The sequence below is a fragment of the Oryctolagus cuniculus genome, chromosome 3 (assembly GCF_964237555.1).
Source record: "Oryctolagus cuniculus chromosome 3, mOryCun1.1, whole genome shotgun sequence".
Classification (NCBI taxonomy): domain Eukaryota; kingdom Metazoa; phylum Chordata; class Mammalia; order Lagomorpha; family Leporidae; genus Oryctolagus; species Oryctolagus cuniculus.
In genome coordinates this window covers 97773894-97786748 of record NC_091434.1, presented here as the reverse complement: position 1 = coordinate 97786748, position 12855 = coordinate 97773894, and the positions used below count along the sequence as shown (strand labels likewise).

General features: G+C 37.0%; 1 long non-coding RNA gene across 1 annotated transcript in view; it reads left to right on the top strand.

Moving 5' to 3' along the window:
* LOC103348754 (uncharacterized) overlaps positions 1–9412 on the top strand; it is a 130163-nt gene extending 120751 nt beyond the window's left edge. The window contains exon 3 of the long non-coding RNA XR_011387304.1: positions 8521–9412. This is a non-coding gene — a long non-coding RNA (uncharacterized lncRNA). The remainder of the gene's footprint in view (positions 1–8520) is intronic.
* Positions 9413–12855: the final 3443 nt, after the last annotated feature.

Sequence of the window (12855 nt, the reverse complement as noted above, 5' to 3'; positions counted from 1 at the left end):
ATGGTCTGCTTATCTTATCAAAATTCTAGGTTTTGTGGCTGTGTTATTCAGGAAGAGTGTAGAAAGTAATTTTTGATGTACAACTGGTGCCAAGATAGATCTATTACTAGGTTCTACTGTTTCCTAAATGGTTCTGCTTGTGAAATTATGATTTACTTTAGAATGCCTTAAATGGATACCATATTAATAAAACAATGCCAGGATTTTATCTTTATTAAAGATCAACCATGTATGGAATCAAGGATCTTAGGATTCTGGAGCTGGATGGAAGGAAGTGTTGTTCTTGGAGCCAACTTCCTCACAAGTGTCGGAATTCTTATTTTAGATCCCTGACTCATGATAGCATATAATTTGAAAATTTCTGATGCTGGAGAATTGGGAATCGGACATCCTTTCCCAGTGAAAGGATGAGGCATCCTTTCATCTTGGGTTGTTTGTTAGTTCGTTTCATTCTGTGTTGCAATATTCTCTACCAACTGACATTAAATCTTCACTGTAAACACACCAAGTATATTCCTCCCACTGTTGGACAGCATTCAAATATTTTAAACAAGTGGTCATGCTAAGCCCTTAGTTTTCTCTTTTTTATTTTGTTGTAGAGAATACAAAAGCTCTCAGAAACGTCACTGTTTTGATGAATTTTTTCAGGTTTAAAATTACATGAAGATTCAACTTAGCTTTACAGATACCCTACGTGAGGGTCCTCACAAAGTTCACAGAATATGTGTATTTTGAAGAATCTGTGTTTCAAAAAATTTTTTTGCATCCAAAGAAGCTTATCTTTTAATTCTAGTTTTGATGAATCATTTGAAGTGTACTTATATCATTATTATTTGATTTTTCCAACTAGTTGAGAACAAATAACTATTTAGAATTAACTCATTTTTGTAGTATGTTTCATCTTTTAAATTATTCTTACTTTAGAAAAAATCATGTAATTTGGGCTTAACCCTAATCAGCTACTTTTAAAATTTCCTTATGGCTTGCTTTACTCCACAATCAGACATTAGGTGCTTTTTCTAATAATTTATTGAAGTAAAAATATGGAAATGGCAAGGGGAGCCAGGAAAGTTTACTATATATCAAGTGTGATGGAGATATTATTATATACTTATCTGTCCTGAGTTTTTAGATTTAATTTGAATTCTCTAGCAGCCAACTCAAAGAGATAAATAAAATAACTTCCATGTCTAATATCATAAAAACATCAAAAAAATTCAGTTATTCAATTATTTGGAAGAAACTCGATGCTTCCCTGATGCTGAGTTCCTGGTTAATTTTGTCCTATGAGTTTTCATAGGGAAGATTCTTTGTGGCAAAGTCATGAGTGGCTTTACAATAATATTATTATTTATTTTATACTTAAAAAAATGGACACATTTAGCAATGTTCTTAGAGTGAACTACAGGGTTCATAGCACTTTTTCCCCGTGATAAAATCTACACGTACAAGTGCCTGGTGTTTTGTGAGTGCCTGTTATGAGCCGCATGTGATCCCCCAAAAGGATGCTAGCATCCTAACTCTTGGCACCTGTGAACACGACCCTATTTGGAAATCGTTTCTTTGCCTCTCTGGGCAGGTTGAAGTCATCCTGAATGAGAGTGTGCCCTAACCCAACATGACTGGTGGTATGTGAAGAGAAGAGACACACACAGTGAGAGGAAAGAGCCCGGGGAAGCTGGCGGCCGAGACTGGGGTTAGGTTGACGTACGTTCAGAAATGCCTGGGAGCATGAGAAGCTGGAAGGGACAAGGAAGTTTCCTCCCTGGTAGTTCTCAGAGGGATCATGGCCCTGCCAACAGGATTCTGGATTTTTATCCTCTAGAGCTGTGAGAGAATAAACTTCTATGGTTTTCTGCCAACATGACACAAATAATCCCTCTGGATACATTTATTTTCATTTTTATTATGACTAAAGTCAGTATTTATATGTAGAAGATTTATTTATTTTAGGGCTTGTGATTAATAACTCATGATCAGGAGGTCTGGCATGGAGATTCACCCACTATCAACAGCCATTTTACTTCCAGTGAAGTTTACCTCCAGTCTGGGCTTCGTGTAGCAGCCAGTGTATAAGTAGATGGTCAGTGTTTGAAGAAATAAGATACATGATACATTCCAGTATTGCATGGTTCATTTATAATTAGGGAACAAAAAGGTTCTATCCTAAAATACAATGATTTTAAAGGGGCCATGTTACACTCATGTATTTTAATTAGCTGTGTCACATGAATCCTGTTTATCTCCCCTTGTGAATTTTACCATGTATGTATGTTCTGGCTTTTTTCATTAGTATTTTCCCCAAAATACATACCCATGACTTCAGTCCTTATCATCAATAACTATCTTTAAGAGATCAAACAAATTAATGACTCTTTAAGCATGCGGAAGACAAGGAAATGAAAAATGAGCCAACAGAAAAAGATAATGTTTGGATTCTGGTTGGAACATAGTCTACCCATGTTGTTGCAAAGCCAATTTTAACCTCCTGACTGCTAGCTTCCCTTCCTACTCTATCTTCAAGGCAGTCAATTGCTATGATAAGATAAAGGCAGCAACTAATGGGTCCAATGACCACCACAAATTATAAAAATTCAGGAATGTCCCCAAACATAGGTGAATATGATGGGTTAGTTTAGAAAAAAAAATCCACTTTCGCTTCAATAACAATACTTTACTTGAAATGATAAAGCTTTTGAGTATCATATAACTCCTTTGAATAATAATGCCTTCAATTTAAAAAGCAGTAATAAAATCTCTCAGCTTTTTAAAACAAGAAGCATCATTCCACACTGGAAAAGAAGAAGAAAAATAATCAAATCCAAACAAATTAAAAAAAAAAACAACTCTGAAAACGCAAACCATAAACCAAGGCAGCATTCTCTAGTGGACCCATAGAAATATGGAGTGCCCGAGTGTTGACGCGTTTGCAAGAAGTTCTGTTCCATTCATCCTTGCTAGCCAGGTTCATCCCACCGGTAGTTCCACTCCTGTCGGGAGCAGAATGGCTTACATTTGCAAAGATGCCCTGTGCTGCAACATTCACAGGTCCCCCCCCCCCCCCCCCCCAAATTTGAGCTGAGGCACTTTCCTTTCTAAAGAGCAGCATCTGGCCTCTTCGTGCGCTCATTTGCATGCCAATACTGGATTGCTCTCCCAGCGCACAGCTATTTAATAGTGGTGCTGGTGTCCGAGCTCTGGGAACAAACCAAATGGTTTGGGTGTGCTTTTGTGTGCAGTGCGGGTCGTTGCTACAGTGTGCTTATTAAGAATAGTACACATTCATTATAACAAGATTGCTCTTTTGCTCAGGGGCCATCACGGCGCATTCTGTAAATGAATTAACAGTAGCATGCATTTGTGTATTATGGGCCCAGAAGATGCATTTGTTTATTAAATAAATCTGCAACACAGAAAGTATAGTTGAAAAAAATCTAGAAAATAATCAGAGTGCGCATGTACAGTGGCTATTTGTTTTTTTCTTTTTCCTTTGAAACCTCAACATCTTGGCGAGTTTTCCTCCTTTGTTTCTTTTAAAATAACCAGAGATCACAGGCCATACTATAGACCAACAGCCTGCAAAAGCTGATGTTAAAAGGAAAAAAGAAACAGAAATGGAATTTAAGTTGCAGAAACAGAAAATATTTCCAGAAGTGGTATTATGAGTAATTTGGCACCTTCAAAATAATCTAATATTATGATTCTTTTGTGCTCTTTAAACTCTTTTTTCTTAAAATGGGTTTCCTCTAAAATTACTATTTTTAAATTGATTTTTAATTTTAGCTAAAAATTAACTTGCATCACATATTTCATTTTTGTCATTGAACTTTGTTTTCTTTTGAAATACAAGCTCTGCTTTTGGGGCATTCAGCTAATATTGATCCCTTTATTTCCAACCTTTTGGCCCAGGTGTGGCTAATATAAGTATATTAATAAACATGAGTCTGTCTAGTGGATTTTATTCCAGTTAACTAATGATTTTTTAAAGCCCGATGGCAGTTCACAATTGCATGGAGAACTCAGAATGTATTTTTCTGTGTGGCTATTCTGTAGGTCTCCCCATTTAGCCTTTACTATGTAATCTGGTATGCTGAACACTTAAAATATAATGAAAAGAAAGTGGAATATTTTAAAATATGAAATGCTGAAGGAGTCTAAAGACATAGTAGGAACGGTGGGAAGTCTGTTAAAATGAACCAAGGAAACAAGAAAGAAGCAGCAGTCATCCCCCAATTTCTAAATTCTTATGTTATTAAAATAATGAATATCTTTTAACAAGATAAATTGATTTCATGTTTGACTTTTGAAATGTAAGAGAAACTTGCCAAGCATTTTAAGAGAGAAAGGCTCATAGAATGTGTGAATTCTGATTTCATAGATTTTCAGGTCAGCAAAAGATCTATGACACTAAAAAATACCCAGCTAATTAGTACATATGCAATATAGGAAAATATGTTTTGTAAGAAATATGGAAGGGATCATAAAAGATATTCCATATGCAGAAAAATACATAGTTGATTGAAACAAGACTGTACTTTTCTCCTGCATGGAATCTTAAATGCTTGCCATTTTGTCCTTAAAGAAGTAATATTCAACTGGTCTATTTATTGAAGGAAAAAAAAACCCTACTATTGCAGCACTTGATTTAGTAATTATGGGAGAAGAAATATTTGAAACTCGGGTTCTTTTCTTTCATCTTTTTTTTTTTTTTTTGTGAAAAGCTCTATTTTCCAGAGCATTTTATTTATTCCGCTGCAGCTTTTAGAGGGGCCAACCAATCAGAAAGTCTGTAAGGGCCCAGGCCCAGGTTCAGTGCTGAGCTCCAAATGCGATTCCAGTCCTGACAGGGGGATTATAGGAAACAGATGACTTACGCTTCTAATTTGTGGCCTTAAATTGCAAACAGAATTTCAGGAGTCGAGCAGAGTAATAAATGGCAATAGAAAAAGCCACACACAGCCAAATCAGTATGTGGTGGTTGTAGGTTAAACTAAATGGGAAGAGACAGGTTATGATGGTTCAGTGTATTACAGAGAAGAAAGTCTTAAATTACTAGTGCTGAGAGGTATTGCTCCATGGCAGACAGTATTGCATCGTGTAGTCTACAGATATCACAAGCAGAACAATAAAAAAGCAGGTTTAACATAGAACCTGTTGCTGGAGGAATCGTGCCTTTTTTTTTCTCTTTTAGAAATGGAAGCGGTGTTTTATGTTTGTTTTGACCTCTGCTGTATACTTGGCCCCTTAACATCTGTTTTCTACCGGTGCCGTTTTTCACACCAAATTAAATGTCGAGGAGTCAGATAAAATAAGTTCAAAATATGTCCAAATTATTTTTGTTGACTTCCAACAAATGTCTCAGTAACTCTTTTCACACAAAATGATACCATTTAAATGCCAACATGGAAAATTATTTTCCCTTCAACATTTTAAGAGCTAAAGAAAGGAATTTTGAGGTGTACTTAAACCCGGGAAATATTGCATTGGCCTTTTTGGAACTTGCATCACTGTTTCAGACTTGCTTTAAGGCTATTCCATTATATCAAGTTATGTGCATTTGTTGGATAAGAAATCTAGGAAAATTATTGAACAACAGCATATCAAAAAAGCAATTAATCAGATCTGCTTCATACCATAAATATCAGTTAGAACTTTTTTCTAAAAAGACCCACCAGTTATCGTATGGATACCAAAATGTACTTGTTATTCTTCATAACCAATATATATGTTTATATGTTTCTGTGTATGGGATATAAAACATGAGTTCAGAGAGAATGACACAAATATTCACTGTTATAAGTATCTGGCTGTCATAAGTCTACAGTATGATAATAAAAGATTGGCACTAAATTTTCAACTTCTTATCCAATAAGTATTTTAATAAAAACGAACTGTCTTCTTTCAAGATCCAACAAATTTGTATATGGGACTGACAACTAACTCATGATAAAAATTGGTTTAAATTAACTATCCATCCTATATTATTTATTGCCAATGTATCAAAATCTGCCTTCAGTATACAATGCTGCGTTTGAAGAGAGCAGCTAGAATCTATAGCTTTTCTTCAACTTCCGTCGTGAATAGGAAATCTACTACACTAAAATTTGGATCTCTTAACTACTATATTCACTTTAACCTGGAACCCTTTATTTTCTATGTGGAAGAAAACCTATTATCTGCTGGGCAATTGGGGGGAAAAGGAATGATTTTCATTGTGATATTAAGCAAGTCTGTTGACGATCATTGAAGATGACCAGCTAAATAGATTTTGATTAATCACTCGCAAAAATTATGCTTGTTAGAGCCACTTTGTGTTCTGTGTCATGGTGATATCAATGTAGATTACAGCTATTCCTTTGTAGATCGTGTGTTTTTTGTTTTTAAATCACCTGCAAAAAGAGAAAACAAACCTTAGTTGAAAGCTTTTGTCTCTAACACAGAAACCTCTTTTCATGGCTGTCTTTTTTTTTTTTTTTTTTAAGAAATGCTCAATTATTATTTGTGTCATGGTGGGAAGACTGGGTCTCTATAGGGCCTGAACCTTTTCAAAGAGGAGATAGCTTTTGTTTTTGTACCCCATCAGCACCGATCACCTAATTAAATCTGATATCTCTGGCTGAAGCAAAATGATTTGTAATAGTTCTTTGGAGTTTAATTAGTTTCGATGTCTTTTGTTTGGCAAATGTGGTGATATTTTGAAAAATGGGGCTGAAAAAAGAGGAGGTAGAATGTTGTCCTGCAAGGGGTGGGAGAGAGGAGAGGTGACAGGGAGGGCAAGCCAGTGAGAGCAGACCGTAAAGCAAGGTGTAGTTCCAGCGGAAGGGCTCACAGGCCGGAGCCATTCATTAGTTGAGACCATCAGGAAGATCTGAACTGGAAAAAGGTTTCCTGTCAGATGGAGGTCTGGGCATCTGTCAGGGCCCCAGATTCTACACCTTGATCAGCCCAAGAAACTGACACCATTTTCTTTAACAAACACCAACAGCCTTTTTTCTCCTTCATTTTAACATTTCTCAGGGGTTGGATTCCCTTTCTTCTCTCGCTCTGTAGAGAGTAAAGGGAGCTTGTTAACTTGCTTAGATATTTTGACTGTGGATGCTCTTCGGCCACTTGCCTGTGGTAACAGTGTCAAAGCATAACTTGGTATAATTGCTGTATTTGCAGGCAGAAGAGTGTTCTGTCTTTATGTTCAAGCTGCTGAAAAGGAAGGAAGTGTCATTTTGGAAAATCCTGTGAATTATCCTCAAAGTTCAGGCAAAATACAGTGTATGGCATACCTAGTATTTCTTGTGTTCCTTGCCAAGACACAGAGAGTAAAATAATCGGCTTTTAACTATGTCCGTGAAAAGCTGGTAAATTCCTGGGTTTCTTATGATGAGATTGGATAACAATGAAAGAAAATTAAGCTGAATAAGGAAAGCAGCAGAACTGGGCTCTTTATAATTTAAAAAGTAACTGGAGAGCATTAAAAATTTTAATTATCCATAATGTCACGATTTATATGTCGTATGCATTAGAAATGACAATTTCTGATGGACTTCCATATAACAGAGATGTGCATAATTTACAGACATTAGCAACACTCATTCTGCAAGTGGAAATTAAGATTGTGATGGAACTTTGTCTTATTGGTAGATAATAGATGGCAATCTAAAGGCGTGTTTACCATCAAATGTGCTCTTAACACAACGGTTATATTCACTGTTTATTCAGTATGTTTTCAAGAGTTGTTATAGCAAGAAAAATTGCAAAATGGCAGCTGTGGGTTTTTTGCTTCCTCCCTTCCTACACAGCAGTATGGTACTTGAGGCAAGTAGTGCTGAGTGTCAGAAAAGCATGGGTATCCCTCTGGCCTTGTCCACGCAAGATGCACGTGTGCACATCATTGAGGATGAGCTGTGTGGAATGAGTGCCAGCTTCACATTACATAACACCAAGTGGGCATAAGGCTGCCAAGGCTGGCATTCTTTAGTGTGAGAAAAACAATCCTTTCAGTTAAGTAGACTCTCCCTGTGTCTCACAAACTGTACAAAACTGCACGCTGCTGGCAGGTAATGACTTGTAATTAGCGTGGCAGGCAGGTAATGGCTTGGAATCACCTGCCGATTGCTTCTGAGTGTTCGCTCTGTTTCAGAACTCTGGATGAGTGGGAAAGACATGGGGGGCTATATGGATGCAGACAGAGGGAAGGGGAGGGACACATTGCAGGAAGCCCTGTCTGGATAGACTTTCTCCCACATTTACTTCTGATTTTACCCCCAGGTCCTCCCTGAGCTGCTCTAAAGAGGCATTGAGAATTGGCAGGTTGCTTTACCTGCCTGCTGCTCCTGTTGGGAGAGGTGGTGCCTGTAGAGGAATTCTGTGCTGTTTTGGAATTAAACCAGCCTTCTTGGACTCAGCCTCTGTACTAGAAAATTGGGATTGAGAGAGCAATGGCAGTTCAGCTTGTTTGAAAAGAACCATGAATTACTCAAAGCCAAATTTTACTTCCCTGTTATGACCTACTTCTTTATTTTTCAGGAGCTTTCTCCAACTTCATGGAGATCTGTTGATGCTACAGCAAGAAAAATTGGGCAAGAAGCCTGGGCAAGATTGAGACGGGACCATTTTTCTAAAGATCTCACAAATGCTTTGGACCAGTGTTCACATACACAAATAGTGTATGAGAATATTTCAAAAAATTGGTGGAAAATGGAATTTAAAGATTGTTTGGTTGTGAAAAACATTTGAAATCCATGCACAAGAGGAGTCTTCAAAAAGTTCATGTCCTGGCTGCTCCACTTTTGATCCAGCTCCCTGCTAGTGTGCCTAGGAAAGCAGTGGAAGATGGCTCAAGTGCTGGGGTCTCTGCCACCCATGTGGAGGCACAGATGGGGTTCCATGTTCCTGGCTTCAGCCTTGCCCAGCCTTAGCCATTGTAGTCATTTAGGGAGTTAACCAGCAGATGGAAGATCTCTCTCTGTCTTTTCTGATCTCTATCATTCTGTCTTTCAAGTAAGTAAACAAATAAGCAAATCAGTTTTAAAAAAAAAAAGCTCAGGGAAAATGCACATTATGAAAAATACCTTGTGGCTGGTGCTGTGGTGTAGCTAGTAGAGCTGCCGCCTGCAGTGCCGGCGTCCCATATGGTCACCGGTTCGGTTTCTAGCTGCTGCACTTCTGATCCAGCTCTCTGCTATGGCCTGGGAATGCAGTGGAGGATGGCCTGGGTCCTTGGGCCCCTGCACTTATGTGGGAGACCTGGAGGAAGCTCCTGGCTCCTGACTTCGGATCAATGCAGCTCTGGCCATTATGGCCAATAGGGGAGTGAACCAGAGGATGGAAGACCTCTCTCTGTCTCCTTCTCTGCCACTCTGTGTAACTTCTCTCTCTGTGTAACTCTGACTTTCAAGTCTTAAAAAAAAGAAAAATATCTATACATGAATTTCAAACTTATTTTGCATATAGATAACTATATTTTACTTCCATTTTCCATTAAGTTTTTGATGTTCCTTTGTAGATAGGAGTCAAGAAAAATAGTTGGACCTATTGAAAAGTGGTTAGGGAGGTTGGAAGTAATGGTGAGCTGGATAATAAGTGACCTCTCTAAACTGAAGTGACATTTTGACTTGATCCAGACAATTGCTAGAATATAAGTGCAGGTTGTCCAGATTTCCCAATTTATATATGTCTTTTTTTATTTAATTTATTTAAAGGACAGAGAAGGAGAAAGAGAGAGGTGAAAGAGAGAGAGAGAGAGAGAGGGTGAGAGAGATAGGGTGAGAGAGAAATACATTCCATTTTCTAGTTCACTCTCCAAGTGTCCACAACAACTGGGGCTGGGCCAGATGTCAGCCAGGAGCAGCAAATTCAGTTTGGTCTCTTAAGTGGGTTTTAGGACCCAACTACTTGAATCATCACCACTGACTCCCAGGGTATACATTAACAGGAAGCTGAAATCGGAAGTGAAGCTGGGATTCTCACCCAGCAGTCTGATAATGGGACGTGGACTTTCCAAGCAGAATCTTAACTATTGTCAAACACCTGACCCAGATTTCCTAAATTCTTAAGAAAAACATAAATCTGGAATTTTCTCCAAAAACTCCTGATTTTAAAGCATTGACATTAATTTAAAAAGTTAAGTCTTTAAGTGGATGAAACAAAACCAAACCAGGACACAGGCTGCTAGATGACGATGATCTATTTTAAATTACATTTTTGTATTTTCTGTTACCTTTTCTTCTTGTAATTGTGTTAGGTAAAGAGGAAAAAGAGGCAGGCTCACACACAGAACCAGTGTAAGTTGGCTTTGAAATATTTCTCATGATTGCTATGTCCAAATGCCAGAAAATGATACTTTAGGAAATTGTTCCCACAATGTCTTCATGGTTAGAGTTCTCCCTGAACAGTGAGGGCTTCCTTGGGCCAATTCTGTAGGGTCCTTTCAAAGGTACTTTGAGAGAAGGATCTCTTTGAACCTGGCCTGACTGATGCTAGTAGTTCACTGTTAAAGAGAATCGACTGACCCAGGCTTCTCTGAAGCTAGCAGACCAAAAGCTACAAAGAACACAGCTTAGGAAGCAGAAAGATCCGATTTTCATTCAATCTGGGCTCTGCCTAGTCACTTCTTCTGTGGCCTTGGGCAAGACACTCCACCCAACCAAGCGTCCACTTCATTACATGTAAGATAAGAGTTCTGTACCCTCATTGGAGGACCATGATCTCTAACCCAGAAGGGTAGGTTGTAGTTATGTAACTCAGTAGTCACATACATACTTTACCCTTGCTGAAATCCACATCATACAAATGTTTCATGCTTATGTGAATTCAAACCCATCTATGCTTTCCCAATACATTTAAACAAAGCCTGCTTTGAAGAAAATATGTTGTTTTAGACATCTAGACACCAAAACAGTTATACAGTGTTTTAAAAAATTGTTGAAATTTAATCAGAGAAAAATGAAGCAAGCTTTTCAATATGAAATCTGAAGGGAGAACTAGCTATTCTTTGATATTGGAGCTTAGCTTGTTTTTTCAAAGCTAGATTATTGTTCTTTAATATACAAGTAAGGAATCATCTAGTAGATGATGATTAAGAGAGATTGATTGTGTATAAATAGAATTTATTAGGTTTGAGTAACAGCCGTAAGTGTTGTTGATCTTTCTGAATGTGCTGGTGACTGGAAGAAAGTGAATTTACATGGATGTTGTGTGAAGTTAGAGAACTAGATTTTAGAGGTAGTTTCAACACCGTCTGAAGAGTCATGTATATACATTGCATTTTTTTTTTCAATAGGAGGACTACAATTTTAGAAGAGACACCTCTAACTCTATTAAACCAAACTGCAAAATTATTGTCCTATCAGTTGGTCTTATTTTTCTGGGGATATAGGTAATACAAAAACATTAAAACTTCATTCTCAAACTGACAGAGATTGAAACTACATGAAAGTAATGGTACAATTGGCATAATCTGTCCTTTTTTCCAAGTGCATTTTATATATAGGTGACTAAGGAGTTTGTGGCCATCATTACATTCTTTTTGCCTTCCATCAATTTTATATGATAAGCTCTCTTTAAACATGGAAATATTAAAAATCAGTCACAAATTCAACTATCAGCTTTAAGTTTTTTAGGTTTTGATTTTTCAGTTGCATACTAATTAAGTCCACTTCTAGTCCAAAAGTTCTTTGAAATTTGTCTTTTAGGATAAAATAAATTTGGCACCTAAATTATTACAAAATCTAGTTTAACTTAGAAAAAGCAAAAGCAAATCATAGGTAAAAAGAGCTATGAATATTATCTGGACCTATCAATTCAACAAATTGTGCTATTTAAAAACAAGAGGAGTTGTGCTTTTAAATAAGCTATTGTTATTTTTTTCTGAAATATCTGACTAAACAGAAGGGGTTTCTAAGTACTATATTGTTTTTTCTCATGGTCTCTTGACTCTGTATCTTGAGATCCTGCTTATATTCTTTATCTGACTGCTCTTGTCTGTGGGCATCTCAACATTAAATGGAATATTAAGTGATAGCTTAATATTTATGATATTTATCATAAAGTGAGGCACCAACAGGAATTAAGCAGAGATAGCCAAACATATGTCACGAAAAACTGAATATAAAAGTTATAGCTTTGAGGTAGTTTATAGGCATGAAAACAGAAAGCTCGTTACCTTGTACAACCCTCTGGTTTGTGTCACATTAGGAAAAATTCCTCTTGAAGTCCAATTGATTCTTTTGCTAAATAAGCATGATTTTTTATTATAAATTATGAACACTTAGAAACTAAATTGATATTATACATTAACAAAAATTTAAAAGATCATTCACACCAAGATTTATAAGGGTCTTCCTCAGAGGTTGTACATTTCCCCCATCACATTATTTTCTTTTAAAAAGCAAGCCTTGGTGGGGTTGGGGTGGGAGGAAGTGGGTGGAGGGAGAGGAAAACTCAAGAGGCATGTACATAAATTGTCTTAATTTCTGAGAAGTGTGTGTCTGACAATATCTCCAGACAATATAGTTGATACTGCTGTCAGGACAGACTCTTTTCAGAAGATGTTTTCAGAGAATATCATTGTGACACTTGGCTGGGATGGATGTCTTTAGCAGTATTTGATTAATGTAACATAATGAAAGAGATGCACACCCAAGTGTCTGTACATGTCTTGTTAAGTATGCTTGATTCATTATATGCAGTTCTCAGTTCTTTCCTCTTTCCACAGTTCATTTTTTATCATTTCAATAATATATCTATAAATATGAAAAAGTTGGCACTTTCAAAGTCTTTGACATATATAGCTATTAATTCATAACTCTAAAAAATTGTATCTTTCAACCTGTCATGTCAAATCTTGCAGAGTTTATTACA